The sequence below is a fragment of the Agelaius phoeniceus genome, chromosome 1, assembly GCF_051311805.1.
Source record: "Agelaius phoeniceus isolate bAgePho1 chromosome 1, bAgePho1.hap1, whole genome shotgun sequence".
Taxonomy (NCBI): domain Eukaryota; kingdom Metazoa; phylum Chordata; class Aves; order Passeriformes; family Icteridae; genus Agelaius; species Agelaius phoeniceus.
This window is the reverse complement of record NC_135265.1, coordinates 68,475,124-68,496,760: the sequence shown is the minus strand read 5'-3', so window position 1 is coordinate 68,496,760 and position 21,637 is coordinate 68,475,124. Positions and strand designations below refer to the sequence as shown.

General features: G+C 44.3%; 1 protein-coding gene across 8 annotated transcripts in view; it reads left to right on the top strand.

The window, feature by feature from the left end:
• The window catches only part of RREB1 (ras responsive element binding protein 1), a 122,317-nt gene that overhangs the window by 6,924 nt on the left and 93,756 nt on the right, over positions 1-21,637 (top strand). Inside the window, exon 1 of one of the 8 annotated variants that reach the window (XM_077180988.1) lies at positions 13,865-13,976. The exons of the other annotated variants lie outside the window; for them this stretch is intronic. The gene's annotated coding sequence lies outside the window, so the exon portion shown is untranslated. Of the gene's footprint in view, positions 1-13,864; positions 13,977-21,637 lie in introns of those variants that run through there. 8 annotated transcript variants of the gene reach the window in all.

Below are 21,637 nucleotides of genomic sequence, written 5' to 3'. Positions count from 1 at the left end.
AGAGAAACAAAATGTTCATGCTGAAGTGTAGCTGGCCTTTGCTTTTATTGTGTGTGATTAGCTGGCTTTAACTGGAGCCCTTGTTAGTCCTGTTTCATACAGCAGGTGATGTCAGTGTTCAGGTGTATCAGTACCTGGGAGTGCTTTGTTCAGAGCTCTTGCATCACAGCAATAAATTCCACTGCTGTGTGCAGGCTGGACTCCTTCACACTGGTAACATCAGGGCTTGAACAAGAGAGAGCTGCTTTGGATTTTGCACCAATATGCAGCACTACTTCCTTGTTAATTTGGACCACTCACAGTTTTGGGTAGGGGAAAGACCCTAGTTTAAGTTCCTCTTTTTGTTACACAAAATGTATTTTCTTCATTAAATTAAGTTCATCACATCTTACTGCTCTTTGTGTTTTGAGAACATGAGAAGCAGCCAGGTCATGAATACCTGTGTGCTGTTCCTCATCCTAGTGTGCATTTCTTTTCTGATGTTGATGCAGTTGCCATTGTATTGCGGAAACACACAAGGTGTCTGTGGTGTCTTGTGCATGTGCTTACCTGCTTCATCCCCTCCTTCCCAAAAGCATTAAGGTATCCTGAAATGGTCTTCAGCTGGATAACTTGCAGCACAGCTCACATACTTAGTTGTGTGTACATCCTTATGCTTTTGGGTGGGAGGGAGGAGGGCTGCAGAAGGAGGTTTGCTTTCTAAGCGAGACACTGAAGGTTCAGGAAGTGGAAGCACGCACCAGAGAAGCCAGCTGTAGAAGAGCTGTAGCTGGGTTACTAAGGGATTCCATTTGTGAGGTTTGACTGTATTTTCCAGGGGAAGAACTGTGAGTGCAGTAACAAGTGCTTCTTTACAGAGATGTAACTTACGTCTTGTCTTGTATTTAGCTGTTGAGTATATTTCTTTTGGTCTGTTCTTCCAACCACTGCATCATTTGTTTTTCTACCTTATCAGATGGCCCAGCCAGGTGTTGCTAAGTACATCCTACTGTATTTCCAAGTAAGTTTCAAGACTGTAGGCATTGGCAACTTCTGGAAGAAGTCTTGGAGCAATGTCTCAGCCTCTACAGTAGATAGGTGTCTTTTCTGCCTGGTAAAATCTCCTGTCACTCTCTGGACTGTCAGGAGCCTGACTGTCCATGTGGTAAAAGTGTAAAGAGAGCTGTATCACAGCACCCCTGTTTCCCTGGTGTAAACTTGCTTTGTTGTTGGAAACTGGTTTTGTTCAAAAAGTGAAGATTTTTTTCATATCAGTGCTGCCTGCACTTTATGGGAGAAGTATTCTCCATCCTCTATCTCCATTCCTCCTTTTTGCAAAATGGCAGTGTTTTTTTTGCTGAGTGCAGTGAATCCTGTGTGCAGCCAAAGCAGGGGGTGAATTTCTAGGGGTGAGGGAAATGATCCGCACCTCAGAGTGGATGCTGGTTACCTTGGGAGGAAGCCATGCAGATTATAAACTCTGCAGGAAGGATCTGGTGGATTCTGTAAACTCTGTGGCCTCAGTAACTGCAGTTTCAAGCAGTTCCCAATCTCTACGTGCAAAGCTTTTTGGAACTTGTAAGCTCTTTAAATCTAGTGACTGAGGATTTTCCATGCTTCCCTTTTCCCTTGAGGGGAAAAAAAAAAAGTTAGAAATAAATAGTAAGGTTACTCATTTTAAATGCTCAAAAGCCAACAAACGAAAGTTGAGGTGTTCGCAGAACAAGTAAGTAGATAAGGTGAACACAGATCATGCCCCGTTACAGTTGCTGTTCCATGTTTAAAAAATCAATAGATACGTAAATAGCAGGTAGAAGTGGAAAACGTGTCTTCATTGGAATCAACAGCAAAATTCTTTCAGGCTTCTCTGGACTAAGATTTTATGTGGGGTATATACAGCTGAAAGCTCTTGAGAATTCATAGCATGAAAGATGCCAGGAAACTTTAAAAAACTGAAATACTAATAGTGTCTTTGTATTTTTTTGGTGTTTGAAATTCCTACGGGTGTAGTTACAAAGTCAGTGCATCTGTTTTAGGAGCTTGTTTGATAAACAGCAAATGGAATTTGCAGCATAATAGTCTATTTTGACTAAATTCTTCCATCCAGGTTTTGGGGCATCATTGCAACTCTGGCCACTGCTGTGTCCTTTTTTTAAATCCTAGAGGTTGTGCTTTTACTTTCTTGAGCATATTCAGTCTGGTGAGTTGGACTTGTCTTTCCCAGGCTGTGCTTCCCTGCAGGAAAAGGGGAATGTAGAGAATTCTCCCCGAGGAAGGATTTGGGACAGAGATGGCCCCTGTGTGTTTGGGGCCAGAGTTTTTATTTGCACCATTGCGTAACTGAGTCTCCATAGAAAGAGATGTGGGTTAGTGGCTTTGCAACGCCACATAGGCCACAGGCTTGCGCGTGGCCATGGTCTGCCCCGAGCCGACGTGTGCTAGCACTGCATTGTGGATGTACTGATGCCTCCCTGGGGTTGTCCTGGAGATTCAGGACAGAAGGATCTGCTGTTGCCTGACTTTGGACCTCGTGCATTGGCAGCCTCTCTTGCGCTTGCAGGGCCTGAATCGACTGACTTGCAGTAAATGTTTCCGTTTGTGTGCTCGCTGTCTTTTCAAAATGATTGCTAAAAAGTATTTGGGCCAAAAATAATCTACACTGGACAAGAAGATGCCAGCAGCATGTGCAAATTGCATGCTGGAGTTACTGTCCCAGCTACTAATTCAAACAGAGCTGCACAGATGTGGATTAGGAAAGTCCAGACTGCTGATTTTAAAATTTCCAGTATTTCTGGTAATGGATGTTTATGTGAGCTGCCTAGTCCAAAGACCCAGGAAATGAACTGGTGGTGGTCTTTGTTTAATTCCTGGTATACAGATGCCAAGTGTTATGCTTTGATTTCCTACTCTGTAAACTCTTCGGGGCAGGGATCAGCATTCAATTACTGAGTTTTGAAAAGCCACCTAACACACTGTGGAACCGACCTGCACAGCACTACCTCAGTATAAATGTTTAATTATAACTATCTTCTTACCCCATAGTGGAGCCTTTCCAGATACCAAGGTAGAGGCATGCTGGGAACCTGCACTGCTCCTGCTGAGGTGTCTCCTTATAAATAGACAGCTTTGGTTGCAAAGCAGCATTTGGGCAGCTCTCATAAACGCCTGCTTTGCACGTGAGGGACAGATTATTTACTGATTTCTTTTCTAGGTGGTATAGGTGCAAGTATATACACATGTTCAGGAGTCTGCCTCTGGTTGTTTGGTTCAGAAGCAAATACATTCCTAGCTTTAATATGTGTTTTAAAGCACCAGTCAAATCACATCCTTCTCTCTCCTTTTTGCTTTAGGTCTGTACATAAAAGGGACAAATATCAGGGTTCTGAAATTAGGAAATTAGAAGGAGAAACTGGGAATAGAAAGATGTTACCCCTTCAGTGTGTCACCTTCCCAAGACTGAAATGAAGAGCAATTGCTGGCTCTTACCATTCACAAAGTAATTTAATTCTGTTGCCTTGAATGACTTCTGTTGTAGTTTTAAACTGAATTCTTAAATCATCCCAAAAGTGATGTATGTATCATTCGTTATGTTTATATAGCATAAAAGTATATGGAGTAATGGAAACGTCTATAAATTAGACCTCCAGAGAAGACTCCCATTTTAATCAGGTTACTTACTTGGATTAATCCAACCCAAATTTAAAACACATGGGCTCATGTACTAAACTAGTTGCACTTTCAGCACTCCAGGGGTCTGTCTGGGAGTTTATCGGTGCATTGCTGTAGTCTGTTCCAGCCAGCTTTGCAGAAGCAGTTTGGTGTTACTAAGGTTGGAATAAGCTGATGTCAGATTTTTGTCCACAGTGCATAGCAAGTAGAGGTCAAACACTTGTACAGCCGGTGATACTATGACTTGTTAAGAATGTACGCAGCAGGTCGCTTTTCAAAACATCTTTTGAAAAGCAGCCTGTGAGAGCAGTGCCATGTAGGAGAGACACGCATCTTCCTCTGGCATCAGCAAATGGATGCATCCTATCACATTGGACTGCTGAGCATGTTTAGTCATGTTACTGTAATAAGCTCTGGGAACAGGAATGGGTTCTGCCCTGTTGTGCTTCGGGAAGATTTGAATGAATTTGACTGGTTTGTTCCAGGGAAACTTGTGTTTCTATGTGCTGCTTTTGTGCTCGGTACAGAGAAGTAAGGAATCGAGTTTGTTTTCGTGGCTGAAGGAGTGTTTCTTTGCATTACAGGATTGCTAACATTACAGTACCTAAATTCTTATTCTTTAGAAGAGATAAAACTAAAAGCATAAGTCCCAGAATTATCAGTGTTTCTGGTGCTGGTAGTGTACAAACCTGTTTGCTTTTGGGACTCCCCTTTGCCCAGATAAACTTGAGTATTAGGGACCTTTCTTGTGCTTCCAGCCATAGCCGTCAGGCATCTCTATTTTTTCTGCCCTGGTGAATCATCCTCCAACATACACACATGTAAATTTTAAACACGCCTTGGTGGGGGTTACCATCTTCATCCTTATTTTTTTTTGTCTTATTCTGTTAGCTCTCAAGGTATTTTTCTGAATTTGCTGGGGGGTTTGTGTGTGTGTGTGCATATGTCAGCGGCAAGTCTAGATTGAGCCAAGCACTGATCCTGCAGACACTTTAAACACAGATACAATTCTACTTAAGCAGATTGTTCCTTTAAAGTCAAAATACTGGCATGGGCAAAAGTTAGGGGAAGTGTTTCGGGATTGGGGCCTGCCTTAAACTTTAAGAAAAAGTATTGGTGACGCAAGCCAGAATCTTTAACCCCTGTGAGCCACATCTCCAAACTCACCTCACCAACTTCTTCAGGAAGCATTGCTCAGCCCAAGGAATTGCCACAGCTCTTGCAGCCTGAGAAGAGCCAGTTTTGAAGAGAAGTGGCCAAAAACGTGGCCATGAACCCAAACTTCTTCAATACACGGTGTGTGCAAGAGTTAAATGAAAGTACTCCAGCAGCTCATGTGCTCTCTGTGTGCGCATACTTTCCTAATCTTGACATGGGGTCTGAGCTGCAGGCTCTGAGGGTGTATGTGAAGTTGGCTTGGCTGTCACCTTTTCACTCCCTGGATCTGGCTGTGGCTCAGCACAGGGACGCACCCCGCCGCTGGGATTACTGGCTGCAGAGAGCCTGCTACCCAATACTCCCTGCATGGGACAGGCTGGGCTGAGAGGTGCCCTGGCACACCTCTCTTGCCCTCGTGGGGAGCAGCAGAGGGAAGAAAAAGTGCTCCTTTTCTGCACCTGGAAGATCTCTTGCACCCGTCTTGTGTACTTGGGTCGACCTGGATGAGCTTTCTGCTCCTCTGCTATCATCATTTGGCCGGAGAATTTCTGCCTCCATGGATGGGTCGGCTTTAAAAGGGGAACAGCTGTACAGAGTGGTTTTCATGATGTTGGGCTGCCCCTGCACGTGGGGAGAGGAAAGGCAGAGCACGTGTTTTTCTCCTCTAGATGACAAAGTCCTAAGGGCAACTTGGTCTTTGGCTCTCCAGGAAGGGAAGCTGCAATTCTTTGAATCCACAGCACGCTGTCAAAAATCACTGAGCATTTCTGACTATAGGCTGGAAATGAAAGCTGCCAGTCTTTTTTTCCACTTGAGTTTCTTCAGAGAGGCTGCCAGTGGCCACCTTGCCCCACCCTGCAGACGTGTGGGCAGGAGTGGGGGTAGCCGGCAGGAGGGAACATCACCAAAAAGGCAGAGTGATTTGGCTCGTGGCCACACACAGGAGCAGGAACAGCTGCCTAGATGGCCCCCGGAGCCTCACTGATGTCAGCAATAACCAGTGCTCCTTAAAATGCAGCACCGTGTGTGGGGGGTGACAGGGAGCAAGGCTGGGAGCAGCTTGAGAGGGTTAAGCAGTGCATAAAACCACTTCCACAGTTCTTTTTTTCACCCCCCCCCCTTCTAAACAGATCTCTACTTTCTATAGGAATGGGAAGGGTTTGGGTGAGTTCACAAAACTAAAACAAGTTATCAAAAGCAAAGAACAGAAGGAATATGCATTGTAAGACTTGCATGTGGCTGCAGTCTGTTTGCTTGGGTTTTTTCCTTTTAAGAGAAGTGTGGCTAGGAACAGTTTGTCACTGTTGGATAAATCTGTCAGTGCTGTTCCCTCCTTTGTCCCCTATGTTGTCTCTGGGAATCTCTCACACTGTGACAGATCATACTGTCAAAGATCATACTGTGTTTGAAAAGTATCTGGCTTGCCTTGGGATGCTGTATGAAATACGGCAGGATGTGGCATCCTGCAGGGAGCATGTCATGTGCGCTTGCTTGGCCTCCTGCGCGTGCTTGAGCAGAGGAAGGGAATGCACATCAGAAGAGCACAGTTGTTCACAGCTTCCTTTCACTCCCCTTGCTTGTTCCAGAGAGGCAGCACTCCATGAATGGAGTCAGAGAGGTGTCACCCATGAGGTTTGCCAAAGCTGTGTGCTTTTCTGGTGTGCTAATAACCAAATTCCCTGATGGAGATGCCTCTGCGTTGTTAAGGGTGGGAGGGGGCTCTCTCATGACTTCCATGATGTGGGATGCACAGTGCAAAATTACCCCTGTCATAGGTACTGAACTGGATGAATGGGAGTTCCTCTCAGACCAAAGATGGCTTTTTCCAGTTTAGTAGCTAACATAGCAGTTTCCAGAAGTCACAAGAGAATCTGACGTGTAGCTGGAAGTGCTGAGGGAAGAGGATACCAGCTTTTCCAGAACTGTGCAGCTCAGTCACAGAACGAAGTTGGACTGGACATGAAACTGGATTCCAGGGTGACGTGGTGATTGCAGTCTCTGCCGGCTTTGCCTCTTCCCACAGCTGGGGAGTTGATTCTCCCAGTAGGCCCGTGCCAGCATAGTCCTGCTGCTAGTCTTGTGGTGTTACCCCAACACAGAAGTTGTGCTTTGAATAGCTTGCAAAGTGGTAAGCAGCACGTAAATCTAGGCGACAGGGGTGAGCCAGCCTACCCGGGCTTCTTGCAAAGCTGAATTTGCAAAATGCTGTCTCCATCAAGGGCAATGTAATAATAAGTTGCAGAGATTCTGTCTTGAAAAACAAATAGTGAAACACAGGCATTGGGGGAGGAGGGTGTTGTGCTCTTTTATAAGGCTCTTGCTTTTTGTTAACTCAGGTTAACTTTATCAGCTGGATTAACTTTTCCGTATCATTCCAGAATTATTGTAGTAATTAGGAAAAATTACATAAGGTCATGGCCTCATACGTGCCCAAGTAAGCATCTAGTCACATTCTTTTCAACTGGGACAGTGGCATGAAGAATTTCTTTACTGAAGGTCACAGAAGGAGACAGTAAGAGGTGCAGAAAAAGAGCCCAAATGCTGTGAATCCAGTCCTGTGTCTCCACCATTAGTTCATGCTTCCTGTCTAGGCAGATGAACCCACATAAAAACCTCAGTTCACAAACAGATGACATTCAAGTACTACCAGCATTGTAAAATACGGCTAGGACTAATATATTTGCTCTGACTTTCATCTTGAGTGCCTAGTGGAACACCTGTAAGTATTTACATTTTAACATGAGCTTTTGTGCTTGTGAAAGCAGACAGTTTGACAGCAATGACCTCTCACACAAAAGCCTGAATAAGTGATGAACTTCCAACAAATCCATGACCTGAACTCTGCTGGATGCATATTGAAGGCGACAAGTTAATATGGCCTGTGGCAGTACCAACAAGAGGCCTGGCTCTGTCCTGGGCTCTTCTGGTGGAGGTGGTCCACAAATGAGCTGCTAACGACTGTCCCTCTCCAGAGACCTGGAACTAAGCATGCCCGGTTCACTGCCTGGGTGAGAACCTCAGGCAGATGTTTGATGCAGAAAAAATTTAATTTTTTTCCAAAGGTTTCTTGTCCTGTTGGTCTGACCCTGGATGAAGGACTTGGGTTTATGTTGCAGAGGAGGCAGAAGGGTGGATGTGTCTCCTCCCAAGCAGAGCACTTCAGAGTTTGCTGTGTTTGAATTGAATTGAGTGGTAGGTAGTTAAAACTTCAATTATGGGCATCTCTGGAGTTGTACGTGTCTCTGCTGCAAGCACAGTAACCACTGGCCGTCAGACAGGGATGACAGCCCTGGTACAGTAACCTCTGAAATCACCCTGACCTGAATCACGTTGAAGCTTTGGCTCTGGTGACATTTCCTCAGGACTGCCCTGTCCTGGAATGAGCAGTTCCTGGTACCTGCTTCTCCAGTGAAGCTTGGATTCAGAGCAGAGGATGCTTCCTCAAGCTGACAGAAATGCCTCTGGATCTGTTGCAGGAGGTGCTTCAGTTCTGTGCTAAATTCTGTAGAGTAGGTCATGCTGTGTTTTTTGGTTTTGTGCCTACAAAACTGAAAATCAGTGGGAATCCTGATTGTGTCTTAATACCAAGTCAGACCCAAAGCTTGCCATGCCCAAGATGCTGGTCAATATGGATTTATCAAAAGAGAGTATGGCAAGAGGGCACCTATTAGTGATGCTTTCCTAATGTAGCCTACCAGCAACATGCTTCTGGAATCCCTTGAGCCAAGGGGTATTTGTGTAGTTAGAGTATTTAGTTTCAAGAATCCTTTTTTTGTGAGCTTGTCCAGTGGCTTTTTGACCCTGTACTGACTCTTGGTATGTTGTGATGGTGAGTTTTGCAGTTTAACTGCATGCTCTGTTGGAGAGGAGCTGAAAAATTGATTTTCTGAACCTCTCATTTTATGCTTTCACTTAATACCATTTAAGACTTGTACTAAGGGAAGTAGCAGGTATTCATTTGCTACCAACTTTCTCCACACCTTTCAGGATTTTCTGGACCTCTGCTGTATCACCTCTGTGGCTTTCCTCCCAGGTTGGAGTCCTAATCTGAGTATCCATTATTATGCAGAAATTGTTCCATACTTCTGATTACAGTGTTCATCAATGCTTTTAAAAGCTTTGCTTTGCCTTGTTAACATCTATCACAGGCACATGCCAAAAATACTTTATTTGCCTAGATATTTATTGCTGTAAGACATATACTTGGACAGACTTTAAAGATTTCCAGGTGCTGCCATGATTCTGCAGCAGCTTTTTTGTGAAACTTTCTCCATGTTGGCAAGTCACAGTCAGAAGATGATGATTGGTGAGGTTGTTTGTAGGTCTGGCTCAGTTACTTCCATCCTGATTGCTTGAGGACTGCCTGTTTAAATGGTGCTTTTCTTCCTGTTTTCCTTTCCAGATATACTGCTGGTTTCCATGAGCAATGTCCCTGTATCCCCCCACTTAATATGCCCCCCTGCTTCCTCCCTACAAATGGCAGCCTGAAGCATGCCCTGTATATTTAAAACCTTGGTGAATACAACTTACCAGAGACTAGGGACATTTGTCCTTGCTCCCTCTGCATGTTTCTTTAGGTTCCACTTAAATGGAGAGATATTACCCACATTAAAGTTTGCCCACTTCCTATGCTTGCCTGCTGATTTGGGATGATGACTAGGACTCATCCATCAGTTTATTCTTGGCCGGTATCAGAGGAATTGTTTTGAGTTGACTGAAGTAAAATTAGCAATTCTGAAGTAATATTCTGCAATTCTACTGTTTCTCCATCCCCTTTTTTGTATTTGCAAGTTGTGAACCCACCTGTCCACCTGTAGGACTAACTGGTCCATGTTGGTGGACTTTGAGATTTTATTTTTTGCAAAGGAAACGATTTTGCTTAATTGCTAGGCATAGTGCTATTTACTTAGTTAGATTGCTTTACAAATCAGTGCTTACAAGGCTGCCGGAATGCAGCTGCTTGTGGAGAGTGAGGAAGGAGAGGTTTGGATCAGGTCATGCTAACCCCTTTCTTCCTCTGTGTGCTGCACATTCTTCACTGCTGACATGGCCTAAAAAGGAACCTTGCCTTTTAAAGCTCTACCTTAACCTGCCCACCAAATGATGTGTACTGCTTGATTTGTGTTCAGCTGTTGAAAACTTTATTCCAAGGTGCCTGAATTGGGAACTTGGTTGCAAGGGTGACACTAGTGATTTGAAACCTTCTGGGAGGGAAAGCCTTCCATAGTGGGAACTCACTGGTTCCCACTGTGTTACTTACTCTATGTACTAAGCCTCTCAGGACTGATGAAATGTAGTGGTCTTAGGAGAAACAAGCCCTGTTCATCAGGTAGTTCTGATTTATGATGAAAATCTTTGAAGGTTTCTGTGTGTAAAACCATTCAAAATAAGCTGTTCAGCACTTAATACTGAGCTCTGTAGGCTTTGTGAATTATATAGTATTTGAAAGTAGCAAGCATATGTGTTTGGAGAAAGGGGGCAGGGGCTATTCTTTTAAACTATCAAGCTGTGGTTGTAGGTCTGATTGTTGGATTCAAAGCTCCTCTTGTATTGTTCTGCTGCTGCTCTATGCATTTAGTGGCTTAAATTTAAATTTCATATCATAAAGGTCATATGAGGAGCAAGGAATGAAGCCCTAGCATGGTTTATGCTTTGCAGGTGTCTCTCTGCTCTTGGGTGTTAGATCAGGAAAACCTAAAAATAAACATAAAATAAAGTCATTGTATATGTGTAAGCAGGAGGGCATGTTTATGTTCCTCTAATTAGAAGTGTTTTCTTGACTGCTTGTTTTCTTGGGGTATGTATTCAAAATAATAAATATTTTAAATACCTTAAAGGTATGCCCTAAAGTGCTTGGCCAGAAAGCTGATAAGAACTTTTTGTATTTGTCCCTCTGTCTTTTCAAAGTTCAGTTTTGGCTCAGTCAGTTCTCTTAGCAGACTTACTGTGCCGGTGATGTAGTTGTGCTGGAAGAAGGAGGTGGGAGAAGAACAGAGGATGACAGGACTTCTGATTGCAGTACAGGTAGAACAGATTTTAAAAGCCCAGGCAACCATTATTAAAAAGACCATTGCTCAAACCATCAGAACCATCATGTCTTCCTAGTCAAGCAAGAGCCAGGATGAAAAGTGGAAGAATCAAGTGGAATGCCTTTTTGCCAGTTTATCTTTGCAAGGTCCTTGAGTCAAACATGGATGCAACAAGATGCATTGCCTGGTAGGATGGATCCTTGATCCTGGAATCCGTGCTGCTAGGCTAATGAATTCCTGCAGACAGAGCCTAATTCAAGTTTGCTCATGGGTGGGGGGTGATGAGCAATGTTTGCTCTATCTGTCCTTGTCTATAGGAACTGCATCTGCTGTGTATGTTAGACTTAGTATCTTTGCTGTCTCAGAGTTGTGGTGTTGAAAAACCAGCACAGTCATTTTGCATTTTTTTAAAGATGCTTCATTTTTAACATGTAGGTTCTTAGCTGCCCTCAGCCTACTTGAAGGTGAGAATGAGCATCCCCTCCATGGCTACTATCAGTTCATGGGTGTCTCTGCTGTGATTCCAGTAACTGTTAAGAGTGGCAGGCTTATGTTAATAGAGCCACTTTCCCCCTCCCCTTTTCCTTTTCCCACTTGCCTCCGTCTTTCAGGTACATTGTGGTGTTTGCTTTTAAAGGTTGTGTTTGACACCACTTGTATTCAAGCATCTTCCCTCTACCACTTCAAGGCAAGTATTCTTCCAGGTATGTGACTGCAAACAATGCAAAGGGAAACATCTCAATGGAGATCTGTTCTTGATGTTTTTTATCTCTTTGAAGATGCATTTTTTAAGAGTCTTTTGATATTTAGGTATTTCCTCCCAGCTTTCCCTTTTCTGGTGTGTCTTTGCCTTGGTAACTAAAAAAAAATTCATAATAACATTGAATTAGTGACTTCAGAATGGATTCCTTGGCGACTTAAATGGGCATTTGACATCATAGGATGGAGAAGTGGTAAAACCAGCTTGAAGAGGTTTGGTTGTTGGGGTTTTTTTTTTGTAATTTGTTTACGCCTCACCTCTAGCAGTTCACTCCTGCTGTTGTAATCTTCTGAGATGCTGATACAAGTGTTTGTGGGGTTTCACTGTAAGCTTTATCTCCAAAACATTTTGAGTAGCCAGTCTTCTTTAATTTTTTGTGACTTTGAACAATCATACCTCACCAACTTTTGTTTGGATCAATAAAGGGGAGGCAATCATAGGCTTTCCCTGGCATGGAAATGGGCAGCTGAAGGAAGGGAAGAGCTTCTGGAGAGATGTTGACCCTCAGTGCAAGCAGCACAAAACTATGTGCTGTTTTTATCATGAGGTTTGAGAGTTTTGGCTGCAGATATAGCCTCATCTTCCCACCTTATCACACATTCTTTGTTTTTTCTCTTGATGGAAATCTTGTTACTGCTTTAGCTGTGTAAAAAATTCTGTAAATCAGGTCTCTTTTAGCTGTTCTTTCTGTTTTCAAATTAATTTCCATCTTGAGAGAGTATCTTTCTTAATCATGCTTGATATTGTGTAAGGAAATCATGTTTCATCATGTAAGATTGTGGTCCTGGTTTTGTTCTGACTGGACTGGTACAAATCTGGTGCAGCTTTGGCAGTGTTGGTGTCTCTTTTGTGAAAGAAGTCAGTTTGAGTTGCCAGGGACAGAGTATCAATCACAGCCCAGAAATACCAGCTTAAGGAAAATAAGAGTGAAGACTGATGTAGGTTTTATTGGAATGCCCAGGCTTCTATTATAAGATGTGAAACTAAACATATGCTAAAAGCCAAGTAAGTACAAAGACTGCAACATCACATTTCCAAGAAAATTGTCTTGTTGCAGAGGAACATGGACTGTGAAAGGGCCTTATGGCATCTGCACATTTAATACAGGCTCTATCAGTAGCTATCTTCAGTTACAATAGTCCCACTTGTTTTTAGATTTCTGCAGGTTTGTTTTGTTTTGGTTTGGTTTTTTTTTGTAACTGTTTGGGGGAGTAGCATATAAAACAGGGCAGCATGTAGAAATCTAAAACTCCAGCCAAAAGACACCTCCTTTTTGTGTCTATGTGTTGCAGCTGTCTATCTCTTGGCAGCAGGCAGCCTGTGTAGAATGTGAGGTTTTAGCACTAAAACGTGGAAGAGAGAATTAAGGAGTTCTGAACTTCAGTCATTCTGTTCTAGTGAATTTCAGCCCTCACCATTGCTTAGTTATTTGGAGACTGTAGGGTTGGTTTTTTTCCTTTCGGTAACTCATGTTCACAGTAACAGGAGTGTCTCATATAAACTGAGACAGGTTGCTAACTCTTCACTTTCCTCAGTTCTGCAGTTTAGTAATCAAATTAATTGGAGCCAGTTGCATGGATACCCAGCTGGGAGGAAAGGCAAAAAAGAATGCATGCATGTATTTTGTTATAGGTAGGAGAGGAGTAAAGGAGAGACTTTGCTTTTTCTGCCATGAAACACTTTTGTATAAGCCAAATAAATGCTTTGTTACAGGGATGTCAGTATGGGACATTTTGTTTCTGCATAAATTATGGATTACATCATAACACCTAGGGCATAGTTACACCTTTTAATCTCTCCTTGTTCCACCTGGAAAAGCAGAGGATTTTGTGAGATGAGCCAGTGTAGGAGCTTCCCTCAACACTGAGTTTTTGCATTTTGGAGGAAGTAGATACATGCTTTTATACCAGGCAAGCAAACTGAAAAGGGAAAAGTATAATAAGACACTGTGAGACTTTCCATTAAAACCTATTTTTTTTAAAATTACTTTGTGCCTTCAGTTTTGCAGATGTTGTCAGAATAGAGAATGGAAACTGTGTACTCAATGCTCTGAGAAACACGGTTTGGGTGCTGATCTCCATCTTCCTTGTAGACTAAATCCATGCCTTTTGCCCAGGGTTTTCATTATTCCAGCCTGGCCTGAGATGCGGTTTTCCTTTTAGCCGAGACATTTGTATTGCTGTGGTTGTTACATCTGCCCTGGGCAAGCAGAGAAGGCCAGCACAGGCAGTTCCATGCGCTGGTGGCACTGCTGCCTCGCTGGCACCGGCTGGGCTGCTGCTCTGACTGAGAAAAGTACGGGTAAAGTTGTTCAGCTTTTTAGTGCACGGATGAAACCAGACTTTTCTCTTCGTAGACAGTGCTCAACCTTTCTGAATCATGTAAGTTCTGGTGTGCAAAGGCCGGGTGGTGGTGCTTGACCAGGTTTCAGCTTTGTTTTTTGTTGTTGTTGCTGCTGTTGTTCACAACTTTAACACGCAGCTTTAAAGGCCTTGCTCTTGGGGAGGCTGGTATTGAAAGGAGTGGAAATCATCCCGGGGAGAGGAAAAGGACAGGCTAACCTTGGCACCTGGGGCCTGGCTATTATGTTGCACTTCCTCTGCGGGGCGGCGCGGGGCGCGGGGCCGCCGGAGTGATGTTCTCACAGCAAATGGAGGAAGTTCCTCCAGCAGTAGCAGCACAGCGCTTCTGGATCTCCTCTCGCCTGGGGGATGGGGCAGGGTGGTGAAAGAGGGCTATACAAAGCACCGAGGGGAGGGGGTGGGAAAAAAAAAAGAAGCCAAACAACAACCCGGATCCTTCAGCTTACGTGCAAAGCTCGACAAACTTTTCGGAAATGTGAATACTTCGCGTATTCACCGTTTTGGGGAGGGCTTGGGGAGCACGAGAGTGTTTCTTTCCCCGGCGCTGCTGGCGGCGGGGAAGGTACCACGGGAAGGAGCCGGGAAGGATGGAGGGGGGCGGCCGCTCCTCTCTCCCTGGTTGCTGACTAAACAGTTCTGTCAGCTGGCAGTCGGCGCGGCCTGGGGATTTGCGATAGAGCTCCTGGAGGGTGGGGGCGGCTGCGCGGGGGAAGGGAGGGAAGGGCCGGCCCTGCTCCAGCCGCTGCTGCTCCCTCGCCCTCGTGGCAGGGAGGCCTGGCTCCCCTGGGTACGGCCACGGGGAGTTTTGGCGGTGATGCCCGAGCGAAGGGGATGTGCCTGCATCCCTGTTTGTCTGGGCAGTGGTGCGGTGCCTTGAGTAGCAGCCCCAGCCCACTGGAAGCCTGTCCTGTGCAGGAGCGTGTTCCTGTCCCGCTGGTACCCGCACCTCCCTTGCCAGCTGTGCCAGAGCCCTCTGGAGTACGTGCCTCTGCCAAAATTGCCAGAGCCGGCTGCTGAGGTGCGGGGAACGTGCTCCCATCCCAGCTCAGAGCAGGTTGTGGATGCTGGGGCAGAGGGCAGCCCTGTGGGGCAGAGCTGTGTTTGCCCCTTGGCCAGGCTCTGGCTGGCACTTGCAGGGACAGTGCCAAGCACAAAGCAGGAACAAGGCTTGGGCAGTGCCCTCCCTGTGCTCTGCCACAGGTAGAGACTGCCCTATCTAAGCGTGTTAGGAAGCAGACAGTGAATCCTGGCTGATGTTCAAGTTTAATGTTTCCTTTCTCGGCCTTGAAGGCAGATGGAGCCCAGGGTAGCCCTTGCACAGAGCAGGAGGTATTTACAATGATTCTTTTAGGTCAGTAATGTTCAAATCCTATTTTTCTGCTCCTCTTGTTTTGTTTTCCATAAATCGTGTGCTGTAAAGTTGGAACAGCCTTGGAACAGCTGCGGCTTTTCACCCATATGCTTCCCTCCCCTCCACCCCCTATTAGGAGTAAGTGAAGGATGGGTTGTATGTGAATCACCTCCATACATATTTCACTTCTCCTGTCCCAGCAGTGCAAGACAGAGAAGGACCCTGTCCTGACAGGCAAAAAGGGTGTGTGTCTCAATTGTTTGAGGTCAACTGAGTTAGCCGAACACAATTAAAAAAAAAAAAAAAAAGCTCTCTTGATGCTCCTTAAGGTACAGCCTACCATGTCCAAAGCTGTGTTTGTGGCTGTGCAAGACCAGTTAATGTGCTAACCTGCATCTTAATGAACATTTAGGTAGGTTTTTAGTAATGTTAGTCTGACTCAATGGAGCTACCATGGTTGTAGTTGAGAGTGAACCTGTCCAGCCCAGATGGACAAGCTTGCTGGAGGCTTCAGTTTGCAGGACAGCACCAGACACTGTTTTTGACGGTCTAAAGGTGATCTGCCTTTTTTTTTTTCCCTTTTTATTTTGCCAGAGCGGAGCGTGCTGTGAAAGATGAGTGGAAGGCTATAGAAAAGTGTTTATATTGTGATGTGGAAATCTACAGATCTCGCCCAAGAGCTGCTTTGTTGTACCTTTGTACAGCTCTCATCACCTCAGTGCAGTTCTCAGCAGGGTGTGTTGTGCCTGGCACTCCTTCACAGCACACCTGGATGCCCTTTTATGCACGAGTCAAGCAGCAGCGTGGTTTTGTAGGGCCTTGCAATCCTTTGCCAAGTGGCCATACGGACGAGCTGGGCAGCTGGACTGCTGTCAGTTTGCTCTCAGCAATGTAGGTGTCTGTGAGCTGGTGTGGGAAGGTTGTAAAGCACTAAAGTATCTGAGTGACACTTCAGTCTCCATTCTGCTTTAAACACCCGGCTTGTGACAGGCCACAAGAGCAAACTCCTTTGTGAGAATGTGTTTAAACTGATAAAACTTGAATCCTTAAATATTTAGCTTTCCACTGTGGTTACTGTAGGTAAAAAACGCTTCTTTGGTGCTGAGGATTTTTTTTTTGAGCAGAGAAAAAAGTCTCCAGGAGACAGGAAGACACTGAGAGGTTAGTGTAGAGCCAGATGTACATCATCTGTATTTTAAAGCAGGCAGACTGTCTTCTGAAAATGGAATTATTTTGAGAAGAGAGGAGTATATAACAGTTGGAGTGCTTAGGCATACGGTCTGAAACGCTGAATAACCACAATCCTCGCTAGCTTCACAAGGAACGCTTCTGGAAACGGCTCTTGATGCATTGGGTACAAAGCACTACAAGTGAGGGTAAACAGTTCTTTAAAATATTTTGGCACACTGAGAAAACTTCAGAGAGTGCTACTTGGAAGCTGAACACTTGACTTTTCGTGGATAAGATCAGTTTAAATAGGTGTGTTTTTCTTCCTTCTGTGTGTATGAGAGAGGGGAACAGGAGGGCAAGTAAAAAAATCAGAGAAAAAGACCTCGTTGCTGACTGGGGAGACTTGTTTGACCTTCTGAGCCCTGTGCACTTGTCTGTGGTTTGCAGCCAAAGGTTCTCACTTTGAGAGCGCCTTGCTCCTCGTGCTGAACTATTTTTTGACGCAGTGAATGAATGCAATATGTTAACACTCCTGTAAGTCCCAGAATTGCTTGGCTGCCTCTTGCCCTGCCTGCCTTGCGCTGGCTGAAAAGGTACCATTGTTTGTTCTGCAAACAGTGGGTGATGGTTGTTTCCAAGGTGACAGCAGCACTGTTGCTGCCCTCTAGTACAAAAAAAAAAAATAAAAATTGTCATTAAACACCTGAGAGCATCCCACTGTCACCAGACAATGGGAGGGAGGCAGGAGCTGTCTGTAAGAGCTCTCTGGGCTGGATGTTATGATACAGATGGAGAAAATGCCAGTAAGCTAAGAAGGGGCGATGCACACATTTAGTCTATGCTACAAAATATTGCTCCTAAATAGTGCACGGATACAGCTGTTGAAACTGCTGATTGTTTCTAAGTCTGTCTCTGCTGGGAAGAAATGATGATAAATTTAAAGTCTCTGAATAATACTGATCAACTGGTAGTTGTAGTTTGAGTTTACAGTAGTAATATCCTGCTTTTTCACTTAATTGATAGGATGTTTTGAAGACTGTTCAAGCCAAGGGTGTGTGGACTTCTAGAGCAAAAGCTAAAAGAAAACACTCAACAGTTCTGCTAGACTTGGAGGTTTTCAGACTGTTTTGAAAAACAATTATTTGGGGGTAAAGTATCCATCCCCCAGAAAGAGAACCCCAGTAGTTATTTCATTCCTTTTGTATATCCTTGAAAGGCCTGTGGTACTCAGAACAAGGACTTATTTTGAAGTGTCTAGGTGGATGGATTTGAAGAATTTTTTCAGTCTTCTCCCTGAGCTGCATGCCCATCTACTCATGCAGCTGTTTAGTGGGAGGGGGATGAGTTTAAAGAGAAAAACAAGCTAAGGCTTCTTTTTAATTGGTCATGGATGCTGCTAGCAGAACTTTGCCTCCCCCTGCATCAGGTTTAGTACAGTTCATACGCAGGTTTCAGTAAACATTAACCACTTTTATCAGGGCTCGCAGCATGCTGAATGGTTAGCAAAGAGCATGTACTGAGAGAAACAGAGAAAATGAACAAGTCCAAGGTCAAAAGGATGGTAGATTTTCTTTTATTAAAATAAGGGGTGGAGAAGGTTGACAACACTTCGTAGAAAAAATAGGCCTGTGAGAAAACATGATTCTTGTCCTTAAGCTTTCATCTGGGTGAGAGTATGTGGGGGTGCTGCAAGGAGGATGTGCATCTTGAATTTTTCTTCTGCTCCAGTGAGATGACCAGAACAATCAGCCCTCCTTGCACTCTTGCTGACTGACAGCTTACCTCCTCGTGACTGAGATCAATCCAGAGCAGAGTATAAGCTTTGCTATTGCTTGTTGCATATTTTTAGGGGCCTGTTCCCACCCAGCATCCACAAAGATCCCACTGACTTCTGCAGCGCACAGCCAAACAGAGATCACAGTTCCCTCCCTTCTGTGCCTGCAACAATACAAAGCCATCCTGGTTAGGAAGGGTGGTTAAGGAACTGTGGTTTAGCATTTTGCCTCACCTTTCTTTCTCTTGGATGTTTCTTTATTGCATTTGAGGGCTACAGTGCTACTAACTTTCCAGCAGAATGAATTGCTGTAGTGATTAAAAAATAGTTGATCAGCTTAGCAGTGAAAATGAGGTAATTGTGGCTAAATTAATGAAATGATTTTACATTGCGGTCTGGAAAAAAGGCATTTTGAAAAGAGCATGTAATCTGCCCTAATGAAATTTGTTGAAGCATCTGATGCCACAGTTCAAATTGTAAGTTATTTTTAATTGTGCAAATCAGCATATCCTGTCCCTCCTAGCTCCATTCAAATAATACTTTGCAACAGAAGCAGCAGCATTCACCTGCGTATTTCCTAGAAAACAGCATCACTGAGAGGTTGTACCTCATTGGAAAAACACAGATTTAGTTAAATGATACATCAAACACAGAAGAAATCCAAACCGTGTGTGGCTAGTCTGACAGTAGTTTGAGAAACACCCTACACTGCATGCCCCTCAAATCAGAAACGTGTGCGCACAGTTAAAAATCTCATCTTTGTGGTGACACAGATGATTCAGTGCAGGAAACGAGAGGAATTTCTTTCAGCAGTTAAGCATTTGTGGGGCGGGGGTGTGAGGAGGTCATGATGTTCAACACACCCGGTTAGAAACCTTCAGGCTCCTTTCCCTACTGTGTTTTATTGATTCAAATCAGGGCTGATACTGGAAGCATCAGCACGAGAGGCAAATTCCATCCTGTTTGTCCCACCTGGATCAGATGGGAAGTAAAAGAAAGAAAGGAAGAGACTTTTTTGTTGGTTTTAAATTTTACCTACAGACATTAGCCATCCTACTCAAAACCATCCCTTGTCACGGGAGGTGCAAGGACTCACTCTCGCATCCTGCTGGAGCTGAGCTGTGGGGTGGCTGGGCCAGCACATGGAGGAGGGTCACCAGCAGGGCTGCAGTGGTGGCCCATGTCCTTCCTTCTGCAATGGCTGCATGGTCCCAAGGCAGGCACTGGGACAGCTTTACATGCAGGCTTGCCATTACAGCTTCTTGAAAGATGCCATAGTTCATCTAAATATAAAATACGGACTGTGGTTTCGGTCTGAAATATTTGTGGGATTTTACAAAACCACTACAAACAAACAGTGTAAACAGTAGCAAAAAAGTGACACATTTCAGGCAGGATTTATTTTTCCTTTTTCTTTTGCAAGGTGATGCGGAGACTTGTATTCTGTGATTCAGTGTTCAAAGGAAGGACATTTCTCAAATGGATTACATCTTTGTTCATCCCTTATTCAGAGACTTCCTAAAGAGCTTTATATTAAAGTTTTTCAGGAGGCTGGGATGTAATTTTCTTTTCAGCTCTGTTGATGTTCTCCCACAGTTTCCCAGTTTGTTGCCTTCTCCAAATTTAAAACTAACAAAAAATTTCCTAGTAAGTTGATCATGTGTTGTATTAGAAGCTTTTGTAAAGCCTATGGAGGAAAACCAAATCATGTGTGCCACTTTAATTCTAGAATGCCGAGGGCAGCTTTCATGGGAGCATGTACAAAACATTACATGTATGTGTAGACTTTTGTGTTGCCTGGAAACTGACCAACGAGTAAAGTCAGACAGTTTTTAGATTGCTTTGATGCGTCTGTAAAAACTTTTGCAGTTTTGTATTTGCTGTAGGTCTCCAGCTGATAACTGGCATTAATGAAGTGGCTTTTTCTACAGTTTTATTGAAATTATTTATGCAACTACAGTGCAAACTTTCTTGCAAAAGCAGTCATTTGCAGTGCACAGCTGGTAAGCAGAAGCATTACTGTTCATTCTCCAGTACCTTAATAGCTATGGCTCAGTTGACAGCACTGTAGCTTGCTGTGCATGCTCCCAGTGTTTATTCCTCAACTCCAGTGGACCTGCAGGATTTGGCTGTTTTGGCACAGAGGTGCAGGAATGGCTGTCTCTCTCTTGAAGAACCACTCATCCTGTTTTGCGTTTTTTTGGTTGGTTGCTTGCTTTCTTGCTTGGGTTTTTTTAAACCTCAGTGGAAAAATACTTTTACTGTCAGTCTGTGGGACCACAGTCCTGTTCACCTCTGAAATGGTTTCATAATAGGCTCTCAGAAGACCATTAGGTGCACTGGGGATAGGAAGAGTTACGTGCATCCCCATTTTAGATACCCTTGCAAAGGCTTCAGTGCCAGAGGACTCTATTAATAATGTCTTAAAACACACACTCTCTTGATAATACAATGGAGGGACTCATTCTGTCAGACACAAAATTTTTGTCATCTCTCCTTCAGCTGGGTTTGCCTTGGCTGTGGAAGTGTCAGTTCTCCCAAACTGTTGAGATAAATTTTTAGCAGAAAACTTCTACTGGGCGAGATATGAGACCTCTATGCTACATGGGTGCCATGAGGAAATAAGGTGCACAGCCTCAGGGCAACCAGGAGTGGTTGGGGAGAGTTGTTTCTTATTTCCTGTCAATGTGCGGGTGGGACGTAATTCTTTTGGTGTTTTACAGGAACTGCCATTGACTCTCCCACTGAACTTCAGTTATGGTGTATGATGTGGGGGTTTTTTTGCTTTATTGCTTAGCTCAGTAGAAGGGAGCAGGTGACAGGTATTCATTAATAAGCCATGCTGCTTAGCTGCTTATCTCCAAAGGGAGCACTTTTGCATAGACTTGCATGGGTGTCTCGTGCATCTTAGGGACAGGTCAGAGTTGCTTTCAGAGATGTCAGGTGTGTTTGGGGCTGATTGCAGTGTCTGGCATTTCAGCTTCAGGAGCCAGAGCTCCCTCAGCCAAGGGCAGACTGGACAGCATGTTCTCATTCTGCAGCAAGACCTGGACATCCGTAGATCTGTTCGGACTTCCCAGCACAGGGTGCTGTCCAGCTGAACTGTCCAGATGGGCTACACATGGGTCAGAAGCTGTGAATTGAACATCCCCAGAGTGAGGTGGCAAGGGGCCTGGAGAAGGGGCTTAGTGCACGCCAAAGTCACTGCTCTGGGCAGCTTAAAAGCCAGGATTTTTTCCAGTCTTGAAGCACTCGCATAGGGTCTTACATTCAAAGCACTAATGATTTCCTTGTTGGGATTCAGACTCTTTAAATTTTTATTAAAGGGATTGTCTGTGGTGACATTTAGCTAGCACCAGATGTTGGCTTTTAGTTACCAGTGTG